At 38.3% G+C, this 26,593-nt stretch overlaps 1 long non-coding RNA gene across 1 annotated transcript; it reads left to right on the forward strand.

The window, feature by feature from the left end:
- The first annotated feature begins 3 nt into the window (after positions 1-3).
- LOC139075161 (uncharacterized) lies at positions 4-24,193 on the forward strand. Its single transcript, XR_011525288.1, has 3 exons — positions 4-111; positions 21,105-21,173; positions 23,246-24,193. It is a non-coding gene; the product is annotated as an uncharacterized lncRNA (long non-coding RNA).
- The last annotated feature ends 2,400 nt before the right edge of the window (positions 24,194-26,593 follow it).

Below are 26,593 nucleotides of genomic sequence, written 5' to 3' on the forward strand. Positions count from 1 at the left end.
GATCACATGATCAAGACTATGACATCCTAAGATTCCTTCCCACTACAACTGGCCCAGGGGAGACTTCTGGCTCAAGCTGTCAATCAGCCTCTCCTAGGATCTGAAACCTGAGTAAGTCACCCAGGGTAGAAGGAATTTGGAGTCAAGGCATTTCAAGTCTAGTGCCCTAAACAGATTCTCCATGAGTTCTCATCATAGAGATCCCTGCAGCCAACCTGGTTGTTGACTTTCCCAAGGCCTTGAATTTTCAACTCTTCCTCTGCTTCTCGACCAACTCATTTTTTGGCCTAAGCTCACTAGAGACAGTCTTTGTTCCTTGAAGCCAAAAACATCTCAGTGATACAAATATTTTTGTACAACCGAGTCCCTCACATGATAGTCTCTTAATAAGCAAGCTAACAGTATATTCTTCGGCCCCTTAAGGAAAAAAGTCTGAAAATGCCTTGCAAAATAAAACTCCCCATCATACCCATCCAAAGTAGGTGGTGATAATGCCATTTCACAGATGAAAAAGGTCAAAGAACAGACGCTAACACATAAACAGACTTTTGCAACACGTCAAACAGAACTTACTAAGAAAATTAGGGGCAAGAGAAAACAGTACATGGAAAATTCAAATTGCAGAAGTGTAGAATTTGCTCAGTAAGCAGGCTGGAGTCGCACCTGCAGCGCACTGTGCCTCACAGCTAACCAGGAGCTGAGAGTGACTGAAGGCAGGAGTTTTGCAACAATACCTACTGAACTCTCACACCCCAAAACCAGATGGTTTCCACAGAGAGACTCTATCTCATTACCCAGGTGACTCAGTATCATGATTTGGTAAAGAATTTTAAAATCACTTTCCATGGTAGTGTTTCCTGATATCCTTACACGAGTAATATGCGAAGAAGTTCTATTTGCCAAAACAGTGATTTCCCAAAACGGAAATTCCTTATTCTGCATTTATTATTTATATCCCTCACACTTTGTGAGCAAAAAATTTATAAAAAATATATTCTCCCAATCCCATCATTCACAATTTAAAGATTGCCTAGAGCCAGATAATACAATTAAATCTCTGAATTAGCATAACCTTTTTCTGCTTAAATTTTAAAACATCAATACAGCTTTCATTTACTTTTCCATCCTCCTTCAATATTAGAAATTAAATTTCATTAACTTTTTTCTAACACCTGGGAGATTTTTCCTTGAGGTTTCTGCTTTTCTTTACCTATCAAAGAACTGCTACAATAGTTTTCAAAACTTTTATAAGCCACAATCTAAATTGATTTGATCATTCATGAAACTTGTATCATTTACACTGCCAGCCAGCTACCTTACTTGGTAAGTATTAGAAATTACCTTTTACATTTCAGCGAGTAAATCACCTCCTGAGATAGGTTAACTAATGGGATCAGCAGGTAAACCTTATTATCCTGTCTTATACCTAGGGAAGTTTGCAGGTGTGTCACCAACTAGTTGCCCCAAGGAATTCAAAGGTGGGTTTAGAAGCATTTAAGTGTTGCTCCAAATTGAGTTTTCCTTTTGTTATGTTAATGGATGTAATCAACAACCACCCTGAACCAGACCAGGCCTCACCACAAGAGCTATGCCTATGACCTTTGTCTTATTTTTAATGCTAAGATCTCTCGAGGAGGAGCTTAGGCCTTACTACCTAACCTGCAGTGTAGATGGAAGCATGTTTTCCAGCTGAGCCTGAGCAAGCCAATACCCACCTCTCCCTTTTGAATATTCATTGCCCGTTCGAAATAAATGTGCCTGCTTCTGTTTGTTAGAGGACGCCATGACTTTGGGAATGATTCCACGTGGTCTCCTATTTGCGGCATTTATACTTTACTTTGTGAGACTACTTCTGGTAGAGAGTTTGATTTACCTCACTAGGAGGGAAGCCACTTTGGTTTCGGTAACAAATGTCCCCATCACCAGCCGAAGAGCTAATACTTATTTCACCCAACTACAAATCTATAAATCAAAATCTCCCTCCCTCCATTTCTGAATGTTTCCGTTTCAATATTCTGGATCAATCAATTCCAGCCCAACAAATTAGCTCCTAGAGACAAACACAGGAAGAGAAAATGGTTATGACTTAATGAGGTGCCAGAAGTCTCCAGGGCGCTGTCTTCCACTATGTAACAGTTCACATTGGCCCCAAATTCCTACCGGAATAACCAGAGGAGACGTTGAAGGCCTGGTCTCCTCAGATCGACTGTTAAAATACATACAGCTGCCGTGGTAAGTTGGCACAGGAATAACCACTAACATGGCAGGGGATTGTGTGCTAGCGATGAGAAACCCGAGCAGTAAGCAGCAGACTCAGACATTTGCTCTGACGTGACCCAGTCATCGGTAGAATCACGGATTTAAAGACACGAGTGAAGGAATGAGATGGTATAAGAAGGTAGAGGATCTGAAAGGAGATAAGGGAAAGTCTGAGCAGTAAGGTGAATGGCTTGGATGGGAATGGCAGGGGCAGATCCACGTTTGTGTGCTATGAGAAATTCCAGAAAAAATTGGCACAAAAGGGAATATTTATTTAGAATGAAAAAATAAAATTAATTACTCATTTTTAAAAGCCGACATATCTGACAGACTTTGTACGACTGTTTTCTACATTTTTTATCTGCATACACTTTGACCACCTCTTCAAATGACAATGAGGTCATATTTTCTATAAAGAGAACAGAAAAGTAATTCAATCTTTCTTCTAGCATGGTTGGCCAATTTGGTTTTTTTTACTGACAGATTCTAAACGTTTCTTTTAATTCACAACACCTGATATGTAATGTCAAGTAAATCTTTAGGATTTTCTTTCAAATTCGATAAAGCTTATTAAGTTTCTTTCACACATGACTAATTTCTGGTTCTATACATTTCAAACCTTGTTTCTCTTCCCTGCTTACCTACTTTCGGTGCCAAGAACACATTCACATCGCAATCTGCTCCCTGGTCTTGCACCTTCAGATCCCGCTGCCACTGTAGGAAGCAGTTCCTACACAGGGACAGTGGCTTTGGTTGTGAAACCACATACTGAAGGTGGAACAAACATCAGCAGCCTTTTTCTTTTTATAACACTTCCTGTAACCAAGTCAAGAGATAAAGAAGCATTTAGAGTATCAGGCAAATCGACAGCCACTTTTAATTGTATGTTAAATGGAGTAAATCACATGAATTTGCCGATAATTTCCTCCTCACCAGAGCAATTGCTTCTTGTGTTTTGGCTTTCCTCCAGGCCTTTTGAGATAGCAGTGCTGACCAAATTATCTTGTTATTCAGAAAACTCAATGAAACATTAGATCATATTTATTTACAATAATTAAATTCATACCCAGCTGCTGAACAAGAAAAGCATTCCTTTGAACGCAAACCAAAACCAGTTTTAAAAAGACATTGCTCACAAAGAGTGTATGTAATGAACCAGAATATCCTATATTTAAAGCTACACTAGCAATGTAGGCAACTATGGAGGCGTTAATTTGCAGGCGGTAGGGGGAAATCCTACCATTCATGTTATTTCATTCTTTTAAAATGCAATGTTCTTACCATAAACTAAGCAGTTTACTAAAGGATTGAAAACAGTTCCCAAAGTGCCTAATATAGAAGCAAGATTTAAAAACCATGAAATAAAAACATATTTCCACAGAGTTAATTGAAAGCATCCATTCACACTATTCTTAGGATAGCTATGATGTTTCTGATTTGTGTCACAATGATTTTATAAAATTAAAAAGCTACATGGGTTTTTTACTCTGAACTTAATAATTTACTAAAATTTGGAAAACTAAAAATACTTCTTTAGGGGCCGTCCCCGTGGCCGAGTGGTTAAGTTCGCGTGCTCTGCTTCTGCGGCCGAGGGATTCACCGGTTCGTATCCTGGGCACGGACATGGCACCGCTCATTAGGCCTTGCTATGTACTGGGGGGATTTGGGGAGAAAAAGCAGAAAAAACAAAAAAAGAGAAGATTGGCAACAGTTGCTAGCTCAGGTCCCACTCTTTTAAAAACAAAAACAAAACTTCTTTATTACTCATTTGGTCCTTTAGAAAATTCCTACAAAAAAATGCTTAGGAGTCCAAGACAAAATAAATATATTCTAAAACTCACTTTGATTACAAATAATAGTACAACATTACTTAAAGGCCTCTGTTCTTAATCTTGAATGCATATTAGAATAACCTGGGGAGATTTTAAAACTCCTACTGTCCAGACCACACCTCAAACTAACGAATTAGAATTTCTGCATGTAAGACCCAGGTATCAGTATTTTTAAAGATCCCACGTGACTCTGGTGTGTGTTAAGAGTTGAGAACAAGTGCATAACAGCGGATTCGTAAGCAGCGGGCAGGCAACAACAGACAAGAATACACTTAAGAATATTTGCAATGATTTAATTCAGAGGGAAAAGTTGGACAAAATACCAAAATCATTCCCAATCTCTCCAGATGGCAAGAGGCCCTTAAAGGAAGAAGAAAATTCAAGGTAAAGATTATTTCAAGGATGCAGCTATAAGACCTTTTGTTAACATGTCAGAAAAATTGACCCTCTCTACCAGACAAACAGGCTTTATGACTAATAAGGGCTTTGTCTCACAGCACAGTGACTGTGAGACAAACCAGAGAGGGACCTGTTTGGAAGAGATTTGTGCATCTGGCTTTTATCTAATGGAGTAAACCCCAACAAGACTTATAGAAAGCCCACAAAACTTTTAAGAAAATTATACTAACAGAAGCACCACTGGCTTAGACTAAAGGGGACAAGAAAGAAGAGTGCATTATGCTGCCAAAGTTCTAGAGACGGTATAAAGCAGGTTTAGTCTGCCCAGATACCACAAGGACCATGGAAAAGGAAGGCTGATACAGGGGGCAGAACAAAAGATCCCAGAGGGTGGAGCCAAGAGCACAGAGACTTATACCCAGGGGCCAGAACTGGGACTTGATCAAGGAGCTGGCCACTTGTGCCCAGAGAGATTTCAGAATTGCTATTGGTCAGTGTACCCATTTCCTATACGCTGCCATAAAAAATACCACAAACTTAGTGGATTAAAACAACACAAATTTAGAGATCTTACACTTCTCTAGATCAGAAATCTGGTATGAGCTTCACCAAAATAAAACCAAGATTTTGGCAGGGTTTTTAGAGGCTCTAAGAGAGAATCTATTTCCTGCTCATTCTGGTTGTTGGCAGAATTCAGTACCTTGAGATTATAGGAACAAGTTTCCTATTTACTGCTGACTATGTGTGTGTGTTGGTGGGGGAGGGGGGGTTCTGTTTCCAGAGTCTAGAGTTCATCACATTGCTTGGCTCACGGCCTCTTTCTCCATCTCCAAAGTCAGCAGCATCCTCTTTCTAACTCACTCTTCTGTCCTCCTCTCCCACTTTTAAGGACTCAGGTACCAAGACTGGGCCCATCTGGCAATCTAGAATAATCTTCCCATCTCAAGTCCTTACTCTTAATCATATCTGCAAAGTCTCTTTTGCCACGTAAGGTAACATACTTAAAGGTTCTGGAAATTAGGACGTGGACATCTTTGGGGAAACCTTTTCACCTACCATAGTCACTAAGTGCTATAAGCCTTCCGTTCTCCTTTTTAATGGGAATGTGTACTGTGGTGATCTATCTCTGTCCTATCAGAGTATGTGGGCAGGTGGGGGTGGGGAGGGCTGACAGTGAGAGAGAGCACAGGGAACCAGTCTCTTTAATGCACAGGTTTCAGAGCAACTGGATCTGAATTCAAGGAGCTGCACCCAAGCAACCACACTCAAGGAGTCTCAGCCACATCTGGATCTGATGTAGATGAAGAGCTGACACTGTAGTAGAATGACGTTTTGTAGGACCTTGGAAGGGGGTGCATATATGGTGCCTGAGGGAGGGATGCAAATAATCTGCAACCAGAAGGCAGACTGCGGTAGCCTGAAGATGCCTACAGATTCCTTATACTCCTCCCATTGAGAGGTGGAGTCTACAACCCCTCCCCTAGGATCTTGTGACCGCTTTGACCAACAGACTATTTCAGAAGTGATGCAATGTGACTTCCTAGGCTGATTATTACGCCTGCCGATAATAGAATGCTCAAAAAACACGTGTCGAGTTAGTGAATAAATAAAAACCTACCCTTTGTAGAAGTCAAGGCAGAAGATTACTTTAAATATTAATAATCATATATGGTCAAATAACCATTTATTGGAGGTTTATTATGTGCCAGGCAATATGCTAAGTACTTTTACTCATGTATTATAATTGTAATTTCTTATGATTATGTGAAATAAATACTATTATCTGCACTTCATAGATGAGAACAGAGATTAAGTAATGTGAACATAATCATTTGGTTAGTAAGTGGCTTAACAGGTATTCAGACCTGAGTCCCTCTAATACTAGAGTCTCCTTCCTTTCTTTCTTCCTTCTTTCTTTTCTTTCTTTTTAACTTCCTTTTAAGTTTTTCATATAAATGGTCAAATAAACCACACGCAGTGCAAAAGAGTGTACAGTGAAAAGTGCGTCTTCCTCTCACCCCTGCTCCTATCTCCACTTTCCCTCCTCAGAGAAAAGCATGGCTACCAGTTCAATTTGACATGTATCCTAGACACAGAGAAACATATGTGAGTACCCTTTTTTACACAAATGGTAGTATTTTTAACATAGTAATTTTTTTCATGTAACCATATGTCTTCAAAATCCTTAAACAAAATACTGCATTCCCATACACACACACAAAAGAGGTAAGAAGGGGTAAATCTTGAAGTAATTTGAGGCAGTTTATTTGTTTAAACAATATAACATTCATGTGGCCAAAACAAATCAAATACTTTATTCTTCTGATTTTTTCAGTTAGATCTCTTAAATAGCTGTTCTTGTCCTTTCCTTGTAACAGTTTAGGATCATCAAGTATTACATTCATTAAGCAAATGAAAAAAAAAAAAGTGGTATAACTTAAGTAGTAATATAGAAGATTTTTTTTTTTAAGATTGGCACCTGAGCTAACAACTGTTGCCAATCTTTTTTTTTTTTTTTCTGCTTTATCTCCCCAAACCCCCCAGTACATAGTTGTATATCTTAGGTGCAGGTCCTGCTAGTTGTGGGATGTGGGATGCCACCTCAGCATGGCCTGACGAGCAGTGCCACGTCCACACCCAGGATCCGAACCCTGGGCCGCCGCAGTGGAGCACGCGAACTTAACCACTCGGCCACAGAGCCGGCTCCGTAATATAGAAGTTTTATTCAAGGTATAGACACCTACAGAATCTTGAACAAGGATAAATGACAGAGATTTTGGTCTGACATTATTACTGATTTTACTGACTTTAACTAACTACTAGGGAAAAAATATGAGATTTAGGTCTGACATTATTACTGATTTACTGATTTTAACTAACCACTAGGGAAAAAATATGAGAGGTATACAAAGAAAAACTATGGACATTTTCTACAGAATAATATTTCTTCTTAAACATTCTGAACCTATAGCTAATTATCATACGGAAAAAAATTAAATGACTACCTCTTACACTGAGTTTACTTCCACCTATTATTGATGCAAACTAAATTTGAGCAGAAGTTTTCTGAAGAGGGAGCAAAAAAGTTTTATTAGGATAAAAGAAGAAAACATAAATTTTACAAAAGATGAAAGGAAGATTTTGCAATATGAAAAATTAATTCAATACTTCAAGAATCACTCTCCTGGAATAGACATTTATGCTCAAAAATATGAGAAAATTATTAAACTGCATCTTTCAGGATACTTTTGCCCGATAAATGTCACCCAGAATAAAACTATCAATTAATAAAACTGTCTTTCCCTTAGTAGTAAGAAAAAAATGGCCCAAATGTTTGGCTATAAATTTTTCATCATACCTGTGTAGATTATACATCAAAGTGACACCCTAAATAATATATATACATGAATAATTCATATTTGTCTTAGTTTGGACTTCCCCTAGAAGCATACTCTGTGACAAGGATTCCTGTACAAGTAGTTGATTTGGGAGGAGACTCCTGGAAACACTGTGGCGGAGTGGGAAAGCAGTGAAGGGTGTTTTATCAAGGCTGTCAGCACTGTGGGCAACCAACTTGATACCCAAGGATAACCTTCATCTCACATCTAACCTGTGAAGCCCTTGTCATAACCTCTGACGGTGTAGGATATACCCAACATAGAGAAGAAGGAGCTGGGGTATTTATCCACTAACTCTCATTTGTGGAGGGCTGTTCCCCAAAAGTGTTGACTTGTGGATGCTTCTGACCTGCTGAGAACACAGACAAGGGTGCTCAGCCCCAGAGAAAGTCCTCAGACAGTGGCAAGGCCTTTGCACTACAAGAGTAGGACCTAGTGGACATGGACAGTCTCTGATGTAATACTTCAGACCAGGGATAGGCAAATGTTTTCCATAAAGGTCCAGAAAGTAAATACTTTAGGCTTTGCAGGCCATTACAATCTCTGTCACAACTCCTTGACTGTGCAGTTGTAGCACAAAAGCCACGAAAGACGATACATAAGCAAATGAGCATGGCTTTGTCTCAATAAAACTTTATTTATGGACACCGAAATTTGAATTCCCCATAATTTTCATGTGTTATGAAATGTCGTTCTTCTTTTGATTTTTTTTCAACCACTGAAAAATACAAAAACTATTCCTAGTTTGCAGCCAAACAAAAACAGATGGTAGGCAGTATTCGGCCCACTGGCCATAGTTTGCCAAGCCCCATTTTAGACTATGAAGATACTTATCAAACATTTATAAAATCCCATGGGAAATAACATTCAATTTGCAAGAATATCATACTATAATATTTAATAAGCAATCTAACTCAAAAAATGCCCTACTGTTTTGAAAATAGTTTATTTCCATTTTCGTCTACTGATTTATGCTAGAGTTATTAATGAGGTTTTTTTCCCTAAAGGTTGGCCCTGACCCAACATCTATTGCCAATCTTCTTTTTCTTCTTCTCCCTAAAACTCCCCTGTACACAGTTGTATATTCTAGTTGTAGGTCCCTCTAGTTCTGCTGTGTGGGATGCCACCTTACCATGGCTTGATGAGTGGTGCTATGTCCACACCCAGGATCCAAATTGGTGAGACCCTGGACTGCTGAAACCCCAGGCCGCCAAAACCCTGGGCCACCCAAGCGGAGCACATGAACTTAACCATCTGACAATGGGGCCGGCCCCTACTAATGAGTTATTAAGTGAAGTGAATATGTATATGAAAATCCAAGTGATAAGAATTATCTCAGACTTGGTTAAAAGCTGATAGAGTTCATCTCATTAACCTGTTCTTTTAAGTCATAGTAATATTATATTTGATGACTGCAAAAAAAAAAACCCATGAATTCCTATGTCACAGTTTTTCATCAGTCTTAAGTGCATCGTACTAATCTGCACATTTAGATTAACTGTGAAGTCTCCATAATGCAATCTAAATAAGCAAGAACAGAAAGCCATTTTATAGAAGGGACTTCAGTGAACTGGCTGGAAGATGGGGCTAGTCTTGGTTTCTGTTTGCATAACAAGCACATTACTTTTCTTTAAATTGTAAACTTATTTGGGATTTATTTATAGGATGGAGGGAAGAAATGTTGTAGAATATAGAAGGGTATAATGTACCCCTTTATGTCAACACTATAGCAGCAAAAGAGTCAGAGAATCTAAGCACAAGCCTGCCACAGAGAGGTGTGTTACCTTGGCGTGTTACCATCTGACCTTTCTGCTCATCATTCATTTTGAAAATAGTCATTGAACACTAACTATAACTACGCAAAAAGCACCTTGCTGGATGCTGGAGATAGTTAGACTCTGTCTTTTAGAAGTCCAAAATTTAGTGGTCACATCACAACAATTCAAATATGATAAGTGCTCAATTAAATGTGTGCACATGTGGTGTGGGATCTCAGAAGAGAGAGTGACCACCAAGCTTCACACAAATAATGTGTGAGCTAATTCTTAAAGGATGAGCATGGCATGGCATGCTACGGGAAGGAGTTTAGAATGTATTCTGCAGACAATAAAGAGATGAAAGGTCTCTGAGACAAAGTGTGACATGAGTTAAGCACAGGCAGCAAGAGCAGGATAAGGAATCAGACTGAGAGACATATCTGGGCTAAAATTGGCTGGGCTTCACAGATTAGATGTGAAATGAAATGGAGCAGTAGTCAGTAAGGATTCAAATTGCTAGCTTGGTGGACCGGGTGAATTGTGTTGACGTATAATATATCAAGATTATACAGGAGGAAAAGAAGTATAGGGAGAAAATAGCACTTTGGCTTTGAAAAATGTGTGTTTAAGTTACCTGCACTATATCCAGAATGCTGATAGTAATAGCAGCCTAAGATTATAAGAAATTTCTGTGCTAAAAGTTAGATTTCGGAGTCTCTACACCATGGAGAGTTGGAGAGAAAATAGAAGAGGCTGAAGACAAAATCCTGGTAGACACAAAAATGTGCCTGTTTGTTAAATGGATATAATTATGCACTTAGAGCAAGCATTCTGAATGCACTGATAGGCTTTAAGAGGTTCTGCCAACAATTATTTATTTGTTGATTCAGCCAATATTTATCAAATACCTTCTAGGTACCAAGCCCAGTGCTAGGTCACAGGTTTGCGGCAAAGAACCAGACAGACAAATCTGATGACTAGTAAACTTAAAGTCTGTGGAGACAGATATTTAACAAGTAAACAAAGAAATAAAATAATTCTAGACTGTTCCAAATACTAGGAAGAAAATGAGTGAAGCGTGGTGATAAAGAGAATAACAGAGATCTACTTAGAAAATTTTGATTTTTTTAAAATTATGGCTTGTCATGACCAAATTTCTCTGAGGTTTCACTTAAGCTGAGACCTAAGAGAAAAGATGGGGGAAGCCTTCCAGGAAGAAGACAGCAAGAGCAAAATCCTTTAGCAAGAAAGAGCTTGATCTATTCTCAAAACTGCCAGAACGCCTGCATGATGAGCAGATAGGGGGCAAGATGGAAATGAAGGTAGAGATGGAGACGGGAGAAAAATTTTACAAAACCTTGTAAAACATGAGGATAGGATTTGAGTCCAAAACAAAAGAAAGGAATTAAGGATGACTCCCAATTTTCTGATTCTATTAACTGGATGGATGGTTGCATAATTTGCAGAGAAAACAGAGACTCAGGAAAAACCAAATTTGGGGATAATTCTAGAATTGGATTTGTACATATTAGGTTGAAATGTGTACAGACCACCAAGTGGGAACGTCAAATAGGTATCTGAGTATGAGTCTAGAGTTCAGAGAAGAGGTGTTGACTGAAGAAATATTTAGCGGGAGTATTTATACTATATGTGACATTGTAAGGCATGAGAAGAAATTATGTGAGAAGAGTGATACATCGTTCAATAAAAGTTTGCTAAATGAATGCATGAACAACCCATTAAAAATGTCATAAGTCAGACAGATACGGATTTAAATCTTGACTGTGCCACTTGTGAGCTATGTGACTTTGGGTAAATTACTTAACCATGCTGAGTACAATTTTCTCATTTGTAAAAATGGAAACAATAATAAACAGCTTGCTTGGTTTTAGGACTAACAAAATTACACATATAAAGTGCTTAACAGTGCATAACACATAGCAAATTCCGACAGATGTTAGCTTTCCACCATCCCACTCCCACGACACCCCAATCCCATGGGTGAAACTTCTTACCGTATCTTTACCAAAGTCTTTTACATGTCAAGCAGAAGATTATCTCCTCTCTCTTCCTTCCTTCCCCTCTCCTTTCTTTTCTTCCCTCTGTCTCCCTCTCTCCGTTCTTTTTCTCTTTCTTTCTTTCTGTCACAACCCATGGAGTGCCTGCTATAGGCTTAATGCTTCCTTTGGTTACTGAGGATACAGCAATGACCAAAAGTGTAGTAGGGAAGCACACAAACAACTCTGTGCCTTCAGTATCCTAAAAACAGAATTACATTCAACACCTACATAATCTAACACAAAGATAAAATCAGTCACAGTAAAAGAAAAAGAAAGACAAAAAATTTGTCATTTCAGCTTTTCTGGCATAGCTTAATAAATGAGCAATTGCAATCATTCTATTAAAACAAACTTGTTTTTTTCCCCAAACATTAACATTTATGTCCTTCACCTCTTAGACTAGTTTCTCAAGCAGTAAAACTGAGACAACACTAATTAATCTGCAGGGTGGTCATGGGGAGTTAATCAGACCATCCACTGAAAGCACCCAGCATAACGCTGAGTGCAACGCAGACAATTAACAACACTTTTTCCAGGTCCCTTCCCCATCTCCCTCTTGCATTCTAAAAATAATTTCTGACATTAAACACACATACACACACTCTCCCAGCTCAATCTTTTATAGAAATGTGAAAAAAAATTTAAATTTATTGTACATAGACCAATCTAACTTCTTTTTAGAAAATAATTTTTTATATTAAGGAAAAGGTGGCAGTTTTACTTGTGTAAGTCTCTCAAAAATAAATGAAGAACAAATTTAAAAAACTCACTCAGGGGCCAGCCCAGTGGCACAGCAGTTAAGTTCGCACGTTCTGCATAGGCAGCACGGGGTTCACCAGTTCAGATCACAGGTGCAGACCTACGCGCTGCTTGTCAAGCCACGCTGTGGCAGGCGTCCCACATATAAAGTAAAGGAAGATGGGCACAGATGTTAGCTCAGGGCCAGCCTTCCTCAGCAAAAAAGAGGAAGATTGGAGGCAGATGTTAGCTCAGGGCTAATCTTCCTCAAAAAAAAAAAAAAAAAACTCACTCAAGGGACCAGTCTGGTGGCACAGCGGTTAAGTTCACACATTCCACTTTGGCCACCCAGGGTTTGCCAGTTCGGATCCCAGGTTGTGGACATACTCACCACTTATCAGGCCATGTGTGGCAGGTATTCCATATATAAAAAAAAAAAAAAAATGGAGGAAGATGGGCACAAATGTTAACTCAGGGCCAGTCTTCCTTAGGAAAAAGAGGAGAATTGGTGACGGATGTTAGTTCAGGGCTAATTTTCCTCAAAAAAATAAAAGACTCACTCAAGATTGAAACTGTCATAGAATTATAGGTAGCTTATATTGTATAGAAATGTGTCCTTGTTTTACATGCACAAGTTCTTGAAATTAATATGTGAAATACTTTTACTTATTTACTTAATGGTATTTCTTAGAAAGTGTAAAGTAATTCACAGTATTTCTTGAGAAAGTCACAAGAGTATCCGAAAAGTTGGTTTTTGACCAGCAGATGGCACCAAGCTCCCAAAAATCTTTGTTCCGGGCAAACAAAACAGCATTCAAAAGTTAATTTAAAGCTGGAAAGTTAGTCAATTGTTTATTGACTTTTGAGCTTATATGCACAACTGTCATGATGAATCATGGGAAATTATTTCTTACAGCTCAAGACTCCTTTATGCCATCCTACCAGATTCTTGCTTTGCTGTTCATATTTTAATTTATCCAGTTGAAAAGATACTTTTCACTGCCAGACCTTTACCACACAAGCTTAGTGAAGAATTTGTTCATTAAATGTTAGGCCATGAATGAAGAAAAGAATGTTAAATAAAATTACTTCCAGCTCTCAAATTTTAGTTATTTTAAATCCAAAGTAACATGGTAGAAACTGATTCAAACCAGCTTTCTCAGGATCATTATGGTTTGTACGAGGAAGTAGAAATATTTTAGATGTATCAATGAGACATGAAAATTCCATTTGTGAGGATTACATAGATTTTCAAAGGAGTTTAACCTTCACACGTACTTTACTTTTCAATTTGCTACTTTCAGTGTTCCATTGTGTATTTTAAAATCTGTTCTACACGTTTCTAGATGATTCTATGAGAATCTCTGTCATCGATCTCATTGAAATGATTCAGGTTTCAACATTCTATTCTCTATTTTTAAATATAAGAAATAGTATATATTGAAACTATAGACATTTGAAATTTTAAATGAATTAACTTAGAAATTATCAATAAAGAAAACTAGAAATCTTATCGTTTTTAAAGTAAAGTTTGTGTCGGTATAGATAGATTAAATTATGCTGCTATTATCTACAATCCTCAGAGGATTAAGAAAGAAAGGTTTATTTCTTGCTCACACTACAAGTCCATTGCAGGGCGTTTGGGGATCTCTTTCACATCATACTCATTCTAGCACCCAAGCTGGGGATCAGTTACCAACTGGAATATTCCTGATCTCTCTGGCACAGGGAAAGAGAAGTTATAAACCAACGCTTGCTCAGAAACTTCCATCTGGAAGTAACACATCACTTTCACTCACATCTCATTGGCCAAAACCAATGATGGATACAACATGGATACACCTAACACCAGGAGCCCTGGAAAGCAGAAAGCTGGAAATCTATGGCGAAGAGTAACTATAATGAATAAATATTAAATCATTATTTATACATCACTATACGTAAGTCAACATATATATACACACATATATCACAGATTCAGGACTACTATAATATAAAACATTTTATCCAAATTTGTATGCCCTTACCAAATCTTCTTTGCATTAAAGGAAATGCAAAAAGCCCTTTCTTTTACAGGCATTAAAACTGTCGAAGAGAAAAGACATATTTGAAAACAAAATTCTTATGGCAACCAACACCAGGCTGGGTTTTTCTAAATATTCTCATAAGTATAAAGGAGGGTGGGTGAGGAGGCACAAAGTGGTAAATAAAAGACTAACTGAAGGACTGGAGATTTGATCTTGGCACTCCACGAAGTGCAGAATTTGTATTGACATAGCAGAAGGACATTCGAGACAACAGGAATGACTATGAGAAAAGACAGAGAGGTGGGAATAAACACGATTGCTGAGTATGAATTATGTTAAAACAAGTGAAATCATTAAGTTTCCTGTAAAAATTTTAAAAGAGACTGTGTGTGTCTGCGTGTGTGTGTGTGTGTGTGTTTCTGTGGTGGGCAGAAGTGGGAGGGGTAGGGACGTGAGACGGCAACTATCAAAATTGCCAATTTATACTTTTCCTAAGGAAGATCTTTTTTTTTAAAATTCTGTCATCTATTATCACCACCGTTTTATGAAGAAAAAACATTTTATCACAAAAAGCAGGAAAAATAATCTCAAAATTTTAAATTTGAATAATTTTAGCTTTACGCAAGTCTAATCACATTATCTATATTTTTATCATTTTACTGTGGCCCGGTGAAAACTCTGTCACAAGCTAGTTTGTGCAAGTAACGGACCTGAAAGTGGAGAGTCCAAACTGAGATTAATGAGAAAGTCAAAAAACATCTTCAAAACAAAGCTAATTTCAATCTGGTTGGCAACCAACAACTACTGTACATCTTTAAGTAAGGGGTTAACTAGAATTGGGGAGTGGAGGGGAAGGAGGAGCCTGGAAGAAAGAACTTCCAAAATGACCTGCAGTAACCCCAAAAGATATAGGGACCTAGATTAGAATGCAGACAGAGGAAAAGGAGAGGCATTGGAGAGGGAAAACCAAAAAGAGACTTTAAAAATAAGCCTCTTCCGCCCACCCCTGACCCAGGAAGGTTTTGTTGTTGTTGTTTTTGTGATTGTATAACAAACAGAGTTCTTAAATGTCTAACACTTTAAAATGTTCCATAGATCTTGAAAAAATGTTATATAAACAAAGTTATAATGGGTGATGAGAGAGAAGAGCATTTCAAGATCAAGGGGGCCATCACTTCACCCTTCATCCAGAAGCCTTGGGCCCAGGGGAACGCAGGAAACTAACCGTGTTCACGTAATGCTAATCTCACTTGTTTTAGCACTTTCATTGTGACCCAACCACACAGTCATATGAAAATGATCCTACTTAAGCACTAAATGATTCGTCATTTGTACTTGTGTAACTCTGGAGAAAGAAAGCATTACTTAGACTACAGTACAAGTATTTATCTAAATACTTTCAAACTTAAGTCATGGGGTTTTCCTTTGAAGTAAAATAATACTTTACTTCTCTGGAAAAAAACAAAAACTTCATTGCATTAACTTTTTAAAACATATTTCTTCATAGATGGCATTCTTCTCCTCTGCAAATAAATCAACAGACAGCTTAATTTTCTAAGATGAATAAAAATCCAACATCCAACCAAGTTCATTATAATATTATGCATCATTTAGAAAATGCTTACTGCCATATGATTTTTAAAAATAACAATAGTGAATTTTTCCCCCATTTGAAATGTAAGATATTTCAGGCCTATCAAAACATACAGAATAATAGTAAAAATATCAAAGCACCCCCATGACCTTAAAACAGAAAACAGAAAATGAGATTTCCTGTGCAGCTCCACACATGCGCTAATCTCACCCCAGATGTAAACACCATCTCAATTTGATGTTTATCATTATGATCCCACATGTTGCTATATCTTTACTACATACGTAAGCTGCTATACCAGAAAGTGAGAGGATGGAGCACAAAGATCAGGTAGGGTTCCACTCTGTTGTGCACAGGGTCGCCAGGAGTTGGAATCGACTCCACAGCACTAACAACAAAAGCATCTATAAACAACGTGCAATCTTGTTTCGTGCACTTTAAACTTCACGTACCTGGTATTCTATTGTACATACCCTTCCCCATTTTGCTTTTCACTCAACATTATGCTAGGATTTAGCCACAGATAAATACATATAACTATAGGTCATTCATATTTTCTGCCACATACTATTTACTTATCCATTCTCCTATTGTTGGACAATTAGATCTTTTTCATCCTTATATTATGAACAACGCTGCCATCAACCTTCTTGTCTCAATAACCCCATACACATATACAGGACTTTCTCTAAATTCCACATCTTGATTTAATCATTGCCCTGACTTTGCCTCTCATCAGCAATAGGAGTACTTTTTTGCTTTTCCTCCTCAAACAATCTTCTTTCTATGAAATTTTCTAATTTTATGCCAGTCTGAGTTTTTACCTCTTATCACTCATTATCTGATGGGTGTGAGATGGTGTTCCATTGATTTTAATTTTCTTTTTCCTAATTACAAGCGAAGCATCTTTTCTTGCATCAACGGCCATTCAGATTTTCTCTTCTGTGAAATGCCTCCTCATATCTTTATCTGTTTCTCTATTGGGTACTGATCTCTTTATTATTGATTTTTTAGGATTCTTTATCTATTTTGAATACCATTTCTTTGAAAGTCAGTAATAAGCATTGCGAGTACCTTCTTTTGAGCTTCGGCTCCTATTTTCGCTTTTAATGCTTTTTTATAATGCACATAAAGTAATACTAGGAATATCTACCATGCAGCACCATCTTTTGCCTTATAGTTTGTGCTTTTTATGTCGTATCTTGTTTAAAATATCAATCACTATTCTGAGGGCATAAAGATCTTTCCTCTAGAAATTTTTAAGCTTTTCTTGTGCATTAAAGACTTTCATGCACCTAAAATATATTTTTGAGTATGATGTTAGGTAAGAATCTAATTTTATTTTTTCCATATGAGTGAAGAATTGTCCTGGTGTTATTTATTGAATAGTGTATCCTTTTCTCCTTGATTTTTGAACATCTCTGTCATATATCAAGTTTCTATACTATATGTGAAGATCTGTTTCTGAGCTTTCTATTCTTTTCCAGTGGCAGGGAACTTTGAAAGAGCAAAGCTTTATCTATCTCTTATCACTTACTATCTGAATATTTTTTTCTCTAGGCGAAATATAAATTACAAGAAACTTTACAACTACATCTTCAAAAAGATGGAGAAATGAACTGATAAAACAGATCTATGCTTTATCTTCACCAACTTAGCAGCACAAATTCTAATACAAGACTCCGATTTCACATTCTCATGACCATTTCAAGTTAAAAACAACCAGTTTGAGATTTTCCCTTTTCCCCTTCCACCTGGGGTGGCAGTCAATAAGATGAACCACTGTCCACAACGGTAAAATCTGCTGAGGAAGAGAAAGAGACAGAAGAAAGGAGAGAGAGAGAAGCTCGCGCACACACACACAAGCACACACACACTCCCACAACTCATCACCATTCACGGCTCACCTTGTTTCTTCTCTCTTCTGGTTCATCTGTTGTTTGCTTAGACTCTTTTCTCCATGTGTCTTCCTCAAATGTGATATCCCATTTGAGACCCAACTGGTGTGATGATAACGTGGTGGTGCCTCTGGAGCCAAACCACTTTGATTGAGTCCTGGCCCTGTCACTTTCTAGCTGTGAGACCTTGGGCATATGATTTAACCTCTCTGTGCTCCAGTTTCCTCACTGGTAAAATGTAAATAAAAATGATACCTATCCCATAGGACTGTTGTGAAGAATAAGTAAATTAATATAATTAATATTTCTAAGGCACGTAAGAAGTATCATAAGTGCCAACAGATGCTACTCCACTGTCTTCTGGCTTCCCCTCTAGTAACAGAGAACTCTGATTGCAGACCAGGATTTTCCCCTTGTAGGACTTGTTCTTTCTGCCTAAAGTCTTGTACCATTTTCTATTAATGATCAGAGTTCAGAGATTTTATCCTAATACAAGTGTGTTTTAGCCTATCTAAGTGTGTTTTTCCTCATCTCTCACCCTAGAACTTCACGAGATATTACAATATGCGAACTCACTTCTTTCTTCATGTTATGGTAACTGACTTCCATATTTGTTTAATTATTGTCTGACTTTCTTTTTTTCTTCGGGAACTACCGTGATTCACATGTTAGGCCTCCTGGGCATATTTCCCAAGTATGTAACCACTTCCCTCAGATTCCCATCTCTTCATGTTTTACTCTGTACTTTGAGAAATGTATTGGTGCTAATTTCTCAAGGACTATTTCAGATTTCAACAGTGAGTATCCTCTCCCCAAGTTCCTCTAATAAATTATTTATTTTCTATCTATCTATCTATCTATTTATTTATTTATTTATTGGCTACAAAAAGCCCCTTTGCGCTGCATTTTTATTTCCTTGGATGTTCTTCTTATTTTTGAATTCAGAATTTCCTTTTTTCCTCTCAAAACCTCTCTTGCACTGATTAGTCTGCCTGATCTTCCCCTCTCTGGCTTCCAGGCCACCTTTACATAAGACATCACTTTGGCTCAGCGGGACTCAGTTCTGGTTGCTAGAGATCCCTACCTAGCAGGGGTCCTGCAGGGTGGAAGGCTAAGCTCTCTTCATGACAGAGAAGCTGGAAGTCTGCCACTGCCCGATCATGACACCTGACTGACGGAAGCCTCCCTGTGACCTGTCCCTCCAAATCCCCCAGCCATAAGACTTAACCAAGCCATTCAACTTCTTCTTGACTGTGTGGAAGCTGAAGAGACCGGTTTCACTCATGCTGAGCCTGGACTGACCCTGTCCAAGCGTCCAAAGTTTCCCCTGAATCCACTGCTTCCTGGTTGTCCTCTGTCCACTGAGCCACAGGCCTCACTCCTTACCTGCACTCAGCTTTCTGAATTTGGTCCAGGAGGAGCACATAGATGGGAATTAGGAGTGGGAGTGAAAGGAAATATGTTCCTCACCATCTTCCCAACCTCCTCTTATGCAATTTATAAATACTAAAAGGAAAAAAGTCAGAAGAAAATACACTCAGAGAATTAAGTGTACAAGATAGAATTTTTATGGGCGGGGCATGTTTGCTATTTCTATACTTTCAAAATATTATTAAAAATATCTATGATTTTAATAAATGAGAAATTTATCAGTTCTTATTAATTTTAAAGCCAACTTTAGCCACTCTTATGCTATTTTAAAAGTCTAAGCTTACTATTGGCCAAAATGTGTCACATGCTCTAAATGATGAATAAGTTACCATTATAACTTATTTTCAGGTAATTAGAATACACTCCTAATCAAAATTACTGAATTAATGACTAGTTAAAGCGAGAGCAAACAAATATTTCCATAATATGATACCTTAAATTGTTATATATCATGATTGACTACAGATAATTGTATAAAGATTTCAGTGCTCAATCATACACATTGGAATTGCTAAGGATTATTCTATTAGCAATAGGTCACTTTCATAATTTACCGATGAAAATTTTCTTTTTTTTTTTTTTTTAAAGATTTTATTTTTTTCCTTTTTCTCCCCAAAGCCCCCTGGTACATAGTTGTATATTCTTCTTTATGGGTCCTTCTAGTTGTGGCATGTGGGACGGCTGCCTCAGCGTGGTTTGATGAGCAGTGCCATGTCGGCGCCCAGGATTCAAACCAACGAAACACTGGGCCGCCTGCAGCACAGTGTGCAAACTTAACCACTCAGCCACGGGGCCAGCCCCGAAAATTTTCTATTTCTGAAACAATACACTAGAAAAATGTCTAACCTGAGTGAATATTTACCTCCATGTATTCTTAACTTTGAACTGTTCTTTTCAATTAAAAAGCACATATGGCTTATTTAAAATTTCAAACAGTACAAAAAAGTACACAATGAAAACTAGGCTTATGTCCCACCCACACCCCCAGTCTCCCTCCAAGGTGTTAACAGTTTCTTGTGTATCACTCCCAGAAAACATATATAGTGATACTAGCATATATACACTTAAATAGCCTTTTAAAAAACACAAACAGACAGTACACACTCTTCTGCATCATGCTTTTTTTTCAAGCAACAATAATATCTTGGAGATCATTTCATATTTTTGAATGGCTGTGTAATGTTCCATTTCTACATAATCATTAAATGGGTTTCACAGGTCCCTGATCACTCACAAAGGTAATTTTTTAAAAAATAACAGGAGCTAACACTTGCAAAGACACATCCTATGTACCAAGCACCTTTTATGAGATAAGGATTATTATTATCTCCATTTTACTGATAAGGAGCTAGGGTCCAAGGTTTCACAGATAGCAGAGTCAGGATTCAGAAAAGATTTAATATATTACAAAATCCTATTCTAATTTTCAATTTATACTTCAGATGTGTATTGAATCATTACTATGCTTCTATGTTGAAAAAGATACTACAAAATGATTCTTTTTATTTCACCCACTGCTGCTATTTCCGGCAAGATTTAGTTTCCCTACCCAGAGCTCCCTTCCACTCCCACACATCCTCTCTTGCCTAGTCTGTAATGGGCCACCAGCACACTGAGACTGCCCTGCAGAGGCCCCAGCTGTTGAAGATCCTAGAAATACTTCTATTTCCCAGGCTATCTCCTCACACGACGTCTTGATTTCCTTTTCCAGCTCCACAGACTCCTCCAGCTCTTTCCTGTTGACATGATGTATTTACTGAGAAGCTCTTCTCATAGGGTGGTGAGTGCTAGACTAAGCTGCTTGACTGTAAGTCAAAGCAACTTTGGGTGGTCGAATTTCTAGGTCGTGTGCTTGTTTTCATTGTGTTCTGCAGCCGCCTTGAGGGAAGAGCAGCAGAGCTAGTTCCAGATAGGAGCTCAGCAATGGCTCCAGGGCCTATGTAGCCCCAAGCAAAATGAGAGTCACCACTCCTTCCCTTCCTCTCCTTTCCAAGGCAGACATCACTAATTGATCCCTGCACTCTATGCTACTGAGACCTGATTAGGATTCACAGTCTGTCTCAATACAGTAGTCTCTCCTTATCTGCAGGAAATAGTTCCCCCTTATCAGAGGTGGATACGCTCCAAGACCCCCAGTGGATGCCTGAAACCACAAATAGTACCAAACCCTATATATACTATGTTTTTCCCTATACATATATACCTACGATAAAGTTTAATTTATAAATTAGGCACAGTAAGAGACTAACAATAGTCAGTGATAAAGTTGGTTTTGGTGCCCTCATTAGGTAAAATAAGGGTTTCTTGAACATAAGCACTGTGATATTGCAACAGTCAATCTGATAACCAAGACAGCTAAGTGACAAATAGGTGAGTAGCATATATGGTGTGGAGCCACTGGACAAAGGCATGTCTTGGTGAGACACAGCAGGATGGGGTTATATTTCATCACACTACTCAGAATAGTACATATTTAGAATTTATGACTGTTTATTTCTGGAATTTTCCATTTCCTATTTTCAGAATGCGGTTGACTGCAGGTGACTGAAATGATGGATGAGGGTGAACTACCATACAGGACTCTAGGCAGGCATGCCCAAGTGACTACCAGTAGCCAGTAAGATTGTACAACCCCAGGTTTAGGCTACATCACTGATGAGGCAAATGGCATTCTTCAACAGTGACATTCCTTTTTCACTACACCTAAAGTGGTTTCAAACACTGTGCTCTTATTATCTCTGCTATCTTATTTTTTTGGTGAGGAAGTTTGGCCCTGTGTTAACATCTGTTGCCAATCTTCCTCTTTTTGCTTGGGGAGGTTGTCCCTGAGCTAACATGTGTGCCAATCTTCCTCTATTTTATATGTAGGATGCCACCACAGCATGGTTTGACGAGCAGTGTGTGGGTCCATGCCCAGGTTCCAAACCCGCAAACCCCAAACTGCCAAAGCAGCGCACGTGAACTTAACCACTATGCCACCAGGACGGCCTCTGCATTATTTTTGATGGGTATAATAGTATTACTTTATTTTATTTGGTCCCCAATCATGGACAATTTGTCTTTTCAATTATATGATGCTTTTAAATGTAATATTAACCAGCACTACAGTTTAGTTACTGAGTTCTCATACTTAATCCAAATAGATCCATTTAAGTGACTGGTCTATGATCAGGGCTTTGAGGAGTTGATTGGCTGAATTTATCTTTGATCTCACTGGTGAAATACAGTTCAGAGATGCACATTTACGGCGTATCAGGTGGTAGGTACACCAGTTGTGAAATAATATTTTTGTATTATTTTTTATATAAAAATGAGTATTTTTATATCTTACAAAGATATAATAGATTTTATTTATTAAAAGTATATAACTAACCATCTAATATACTCTGGACTCTGGACAGTAGAGGATAATGTCTCAGGCTAAAAAAGTAAATAAAAATTGTATTTTATTGTGATTGAAATGGAAACAGATCTACACGAAGGGAGGGTTTTTATTAGGTTTTAGCAAAAGACTCATAGTCTAGAGAATCCCATCTCATATGAGGCCTTAGTACCTTATAGCGGAGCTGCCTCTGGAAGGCACTTTCCCAAAATAACAGAACAGTCTGACCACGGGCTACAGTGGAAAGAGCTGGGCTTTGAAATTAATTGCAGTTGTGTGTGTCTTATTAGCTATATGATGCTGAGCAAATTATTAATCCTTACAAGCCTCCATTCCTCATCTGTTAGATGAAACTAGCATCTCGTAACTTGCAAGAAAGACATCATAAAGATTAGACATAGGTTAAAAAAATTTTAAGACAAAGCTTTATTGGTTACTCATGAAGTTGTTGTTTCTGATGTTTTTGTTAGAACTGAAGCTGAGAAGGCAGTGTCGCACAGGCCTGAGTCTGGGAAGTGGACCCAGAGTTAACGAGCAAGAAGTCCACAGGTTATATTGAATGGCTGCCCTCCTATCTTGTCTGGAAGAGATCCCCAGAGGACCCCAGCTCTCAGAGCCAGAAATTGGTTTCTTCCTTCCAAGCAGACATGACTCCCCAGACTCTGACCCTTGGGATGTATGCACAAAACATTTCTTTCCATTCCGTCACCCAGGTATCCACCGAGGCTTCCCTGCCACTCTGGCACCTGCAACTGAAATGCTGTCCCTGTGCTCTGTTCTTTTTGTAGTTTTTTCACTACCTCATATTACATTCTAAGCTTATAGGTTAACTTGCTCATTATTTGACTCCACCACTAAAAATATAAATTCCATGAGAGAAGGCAATTTGCTCTCTTTTTCACCACTGGATCATCAGAGCTTAAACAGTGGCTGGAACATACAGTGAATTCAACAAGTACCTGTTAAATGAATAAATGATTTAAATAACACAGTCACTCTGTGCAGCTGAACAAAAAACTCAGCTCTGATTCAAGAACTACTAAATAATTAACTCTACAAAAATATTACTTGGAAATGTTGATTTTACTGAAGATTTTGGATGGGAAATAGAGAAAGGATTTATATTGGAACTCTTCATTAAAAATTGTTCAACCTCATTCATAACAAAAAGAATGCAAATTAAAATCGGACCAAGAAGCCTGCAGAGCCTAGGAAGAGTAAACAGAACTGTGGAGATGGGGAGAGAAAGGAGGGGAAGGGAGGTACCTGGCACATAGCCCAAGGGAACGAGAAAAGTATTTATGTGGGAGAGGGGCAGAGATGTGAGATGTGTTACATACAGGAGGGATGCTCAAATAAACAACTATTTAAGGATAATGTGAGCTAAGTTTCTCACTGTCAGAGAAGGGAATTAAAAATACAGAAAAGGAGAAAACTATAATGAATCATGTGATGTTGGATAAGAATTGAAGGTATGGTATCAACCTATAGTTGTAATGTATAGAAATAAATAAATATAGATGTAAACATGTGTCTATTAAGAAGGCCTAGGAATAGAGATAACCCAATAGTGAGGAGCACACGTAGCACCCAGATCTTGGCTTCTAAATACCGGTCTCCACTAAAAGTTTCCTTGAAAAATGGATGACTCCAAGGCCAGGGCAGGGAAAGTACAAGATGAGCTTGGAACATCTCTTTGAATCAGAAAGCAGGGAAAGGCTCAGAGAATGATGGAAATAAGTCAAAAGAACAGAGGAGCCAGCTTGAAGGAGCTCCCACTGACCAAATCTAGGACAACTTGACCATCAAAATAAATAATGATAGTGACAAATTATGACCCATTGAATACAGCAGAAACCAATGAGTTCATAGTCATATAACTAAAAGAAACAAATTGATAAATTGAAATTTAATACCAAAAGAGATATTTACATGATTTCAAAGTACTCTACCACAAAATACTTAGCAATTACAAAAGGAAAAGATTAAATTTACAATGGAGAATCCTGGCAGTCACCACTTTAATCAAATGATCAGAGTGAACACCATCAGTAATGTGATAAATCAACATCACGTGCCACCCAATAGGTTGCAATGAGAAGAACACAGCGTACCTTCTGTCACATTCCTGCCAAAGAAGTATAATCTGAAGTGAGTCAAAAGGAAACGTCAGGCAAACCCAAATTAAGAGAAATTTTACAAAATATCTGGCCTATAATCTTTCAAAGTATCAAGATGGTGAAAGTGAAAAAAAGTGGAAGGAACCATTTCAGATTGAAAGAGGTTAAAGAGGCCCAGCAGCTAAGCACAACACACTATTCTAGAACGGATATTTTTGCTACAAAGGACATGTTAGGGATAAAGAGCAAAGCAAGAATGAAGTCTGAGGATTAGATGGTAGTAATGTATCAAAGCTAATGCCCTGAGACCAATGGCTTTATTTTGGTTATGCAGGAGAATGTTCTGGTTTGTAAGATATATACCCTAAAGTTTTCTGGGGTGCAGGGGCATTGTGTTGGAAACTTACACTTTAATAGTTGAGGGAAAAAATGTTCTTTGTACTTGCAACTTTTCTGTAACTTTGAGATAGTCTGAAAATTTTGAAAAAATGACCTTAAAAAAATCCTAGAAGCCAGCCAGATGATCCTACGGTTAAGTTCGGCACATTCAGCTTTGGTGGCCAGGGCTCAGTTACCAGGTGTGGACCTACACCACTCGTTGGCAGCCATGCTGTGGTGGCAACCCACACACAAAATAGAGGAAGACTGGGGGCCCAGCCAGGTGGTGTAGCAGTTAAGTGGGCACGTTCTGATTCGGCAGCCCAGGGTTCGCTGGTTCAGATCCCAGGTGCAGACATGGCACCGCTTCTTGGCAAGTCATGCTGTGGCAGGCGTCCCACAGATAAAGAAGAGGAAGATGGGCATGGATGTTAGCTCAGGGCCAATCTTCCTTAGCAAAAAAGAGGATTGGCAGCGGATGTTAGCTCAGAGCTAATCTTCCTCAAAAAAAAAAAATTACAATTGCATATATCTTGTCCAACAACAACACTTCTGGGAATTTATTCTATGGGTGGGCATGCACTAAAGCAAAAGAAGCTCTGTATAAGTTTACTCATTGCAATATTGTTGTAAATGCAAACAATCAGAAACAACCCAATGTCCATAAATAGGTTAAATTAATTATGGTACATCCATAAAATGGAACACAGTGGGACAATGAAAAAGAATTAGAAAGCTCTCTATGTAGTGATAGGAAAGATGCCCAAAATATACAGTATAGTGAAAAAAACTTAAGGTACAGAACAATGTACGTAATATGCTAAATTCAGTGTAAAAAAAGCAAAGGAGGAAAATAAAAATCAATGTTCGTATTTGCTTAAATGTGCATACAGAAACTCGAAAGGGTACATGAGAAAACAACAACAGTGCTTACCAGGGGACGGAGGGGTGAGCACTGAGGAACCAGGATATTAAGGAGACTTTACGATCCCTGTTTTGTTTTTTTTGTTTTTTTTTTTTAAAGATTTTATTTTTTCCTTTTTCTCCCCAAAGCCCCCCCGGTACATAGTTGTATAGTCTTCGTTGTGGGTCCTTCTAGTTGTGGTATGTGGGACGCCGCCTCAGCGTGGTTTGACGAGCAGTGTCATGTCCGCACCCAGGATTCGAACCAACGAAACACTGGGCCGCCTGCAGCGGAGCGCGCGAATTAACCACTCGGCCACAGGGCCAGCCCCTATGATCCCTGTTTTTATACCTCTGTTGAAACATGTGTCTCCATCATCTATTCAAAAAACTAATTTTAAAAATCCCTCATTAGAT

The sequence above is a fragment of the Equus przewalskii genome, chromosome 13, assembly GCF_037783145.1.
Source record: "Equus przewalskii isolate Varuska chromosome 13, EquPr2, whole genome shotgun sequence".
NCBI classification, from domain to species: Eukaryota; Metazoa; Chordata; class Mammalia; order Perissodactyla; family Equidae; genus Equus; species Equus przewalskii.